Below are 3,447 nucleotides of genomic sequence, written 5' to 3' on the forward strand. Positions count from 1 at the left end.
TTTAAAATCTTATGAATGCAGAGTTCAGTTTCTTCAAAATAATGCTAGTTATAACATTATCAGTGAGTTGAGTATTAATTCAGAGGATACAAAATCTCTACCTGTTGTCTTTTCCCTTAACTATAATTTAGATTTAATTTCTGTACTTCATTTTCACTATCATTAGAAGAGTGTTTTATCTGGCTTATTATGATGAGTGTCAGATTAAGTTAATTATGTTTATGAATTATAATTTTTCATATGCCTTTAGTTAAATACACAATATTTTAATAGGTGTCACCATATATAGTTTTTGGTTACTTTTGCAATAACCTGGGAAAATAATAATTTCCATTTGTGGCACAAAATGCAATGTGAGATTAAAAATAACTTTACACTAAATATGAGATGTATGTCTTTGATTATAGATTATAGCTATCTTATGAAAGACCTTTGAATATTTGCCACTGCCTCTTATACCTGAAGTGGTCCCAATATTGGGACAAAATGTGGAGATCAAAAAGTGGAGAGGGGGCATAGATATGTGGTCACATTCTTTGCTAATAATAGTAGCAAATAGTTTATTGCTGTAGAAAATTGGAGGGATTCAAATGCTTTCCTGCCTTAACTTATCAATATGTAAAATATCAAGAATTTTCTCATCTTACTTCATTTTTAGGAATAAAACATGGCTTTGTCTTACATTCAATTTACTAATTTGCAGCAGAAAGGGAAAAAACTCTCTAATGTGAAAGTCTCAGGTGAATAACAAAACAATTAGTAACCAGATTACTGGTGAAACATGGTTTCATTGATTTTTCCTTACAGAAGAGACTGATAAAAACAAGGGATTAAAAATTGACATGCAAAAGGGAGAATTCTGCAGGGCAATAAAGTCAATCAAAGAGAAAAAGAGCATGTGAAAAATTGTAAGTATCAAGAAAAGTGTTGTATGATTGTCAATGATAAAAAGCAATTGACATAAAGAAGTTACTTTTTCCCATCATTTAATGGAAAAGCTTAATGAGAAAAAGAAAAATTACAGACACAAAAAATGATGAAATACAGTGTCTACAGCATTATGTTCATATAGTGACTTATAAGATGTGCCAATCATCTAGTCGTCTTTCAACTTTGAGCAGTCATTCTCTACCCTGTTTCTGGTGCTGAAGCTGGACTCTATGATCCACTTTTCTACTTTGCTAATAGCCTTCCTCTAGTTTTTGCCAAGAAGGAGCACTAGAGGAAGTCTGCAAAGATGGGGGTTAGAGTTAGGGTTAGGACTATTTTATTTTATTTTATTTTATTTTTTTTTGTGTGTGTGTTATGCGGGCCTCTCACTGTTGTGGCCTCTCCCATTGCAGAGCACAGGCTCCGGATGTGCAGGCTCAGCAGCCATGGCTCACGGGCCTAGCAACTCCGCGGCATGTGGGATCTTCCCGGACTGGGGCACGAACCCGTGTCCCCTGCATCGGCAGGCGGACTCTCAACCACTGCGCCACCAGGGAAGCCCAAGGACTATTTTAAATTCCATATATAAGTGAGATCATACTTTGTCTTTCTGAGTCTGGCTTATTTCATGTAGAATAATGTCCTACAGGTTTGAAATCCTGTCATTTATGACAACATGGATGAAACTGAATTAAGAACATTTTCTTTTAAATTTGTTCTATTCAAAACACTAGTTTTATTTTTATCTCTGCCTTGACCTTGACTATTACAAAATTCAAGTTCTAGAAACCTAGAACTTGAATTCATTACTTTTGAACAATTTTTAAAATTCCGTAACTTGGAAATACAATGTTCAGTTATCAAATTGAAGATCTTTCCTTAAACTCCATCGTATCTTACTTTTATCTATGGCTTTCTTACCAGGTTAACCTAGTTAGGAATTAACTTAAATGTTGACCCATTTCTGATATCTTCCAAAACTCCCTGCAAAGGCTGAGGTAGCTCCATATCCAATTGTCCTGATACCCAGTGAATACTTAATATAAAACTTATCATGTTGATTGGAGGCACGCATTTATTTGTCTTTCTGTTCTATAACATGGGAAGCTTTTTGAAGAATTGAATCAACTCGTATTCATTGAAAATTGAATGTACATTAGTATTACTGCCATATACTATGTGCTCAATAAATAAGTACTACATGAATAAACAAATGAGTATTTCAGAGATGGGTTATTTTTTTTTGTAATTACAGTTGCCAGATTTAACAAATAAAAATATAGGTCTCCCAGTTAAATTAGATTTTAGTAAAACAATGAATAATTTATTTAACATAAGTATGTTCCAAACATTACATTGCTAAAATAATATACGTTGTTTACCTAGAATTCAAATCTAACTGAGTGTCCTATATTTATCTGGCAACTATAACCTGAATGAAATATTTCCATGTCAATACTGACTTTTGACTGAATGAGTTATGTGGAAAAAATTTTATGCTTCATATAGAAAAGTGTTTTGCTCCGTAACTCTTGGTTTGATTATTCAGACATTGTTCTTCTCAGTGAACGGTGTCTGAAAAGATCTGTAATGTTGGTCCTTTTTTATCATTCAATAAGTTGTTGATTAAATGGACAAAAGTGATTGTCAGAATGTTTTTTTAAATATACATACTGAAGTATACATACTGAAATAATATGTGTACATACAGATGCATTTATTTACATTTGTGTCAACTATGAACATCATTTAGGTCTGAATATTTTGTCATTTGATGGATAGAGCATGCCAATTGCCCCAATAGTTAGACCTCATGTCCTAGATTTAAGATTAATGCTTTTCTAATAACTGTGGAACATACTTCATCTTCCAGCAGGACATGTCTGGATATCTATTGACAGGCCCTGCGGTCTGCTTCATCTAGGCAAATACTAGCCTGAAGGCCATCATTTCAAAATTATACTGTTCCAGGCAGATCCAATAATGTCAATCCATCCTGGGTCAGCCATCAGATTTCTAAAACATTGAGGTTCTGGAAAATAAATGTTCTGAGCACAGTTTTTGACAGCCAATAATTGTTTAACAAATGATGGCTTCCTTTTCCAATATACCTGAATCCATTTCATAAAAATGAAAATATTGCTTCAGAGAAGCTTCCAGGCCATGTATGGCCAGCATTTTAGAATCACATCCTCTGCAATCAAACCAACATTCAGGATAGTTATGGTGGTTTAATGGAATGTTGAAGCACGTACCGTTTTCCTTAAATCAAATATTCAACTTACACAGATGTTATTTAAAGCCATAGAGCTTGATTAAACCCCAGAGGAAAAGAAATAGATAAAAAAGATGATGTATCTAGGACTGGGCCTTGAGTCACTCAATTTTTTTTTACAAATTTATTGAGGAATCATTGACAAAAATAATTGTACATTTAGTTGTTTATATCTAAAGTCCATGACATGATAATTTGATTACATATACATTGTAAACTGATTACCAAGATCAAGATAACAC

The sequence above is a fragment of the Lipotes vexillifer genome, unplaced genomic scaffold (genome assembly GCF_000442215.2).
Source record: "Lipotes vexillifer unplaced genomic scaffold, Lipotes_vexillifer_v1.1 scaffold1605, whole genome shotgun sequence".
Classification (NCBI taxonomy): domain Eukaryota; kingdom Metazoa; phylum Chordata; class Mammalia; order Artiodactyla; family Lipotidae; genus Lipotes; species Lipotes vexillifer.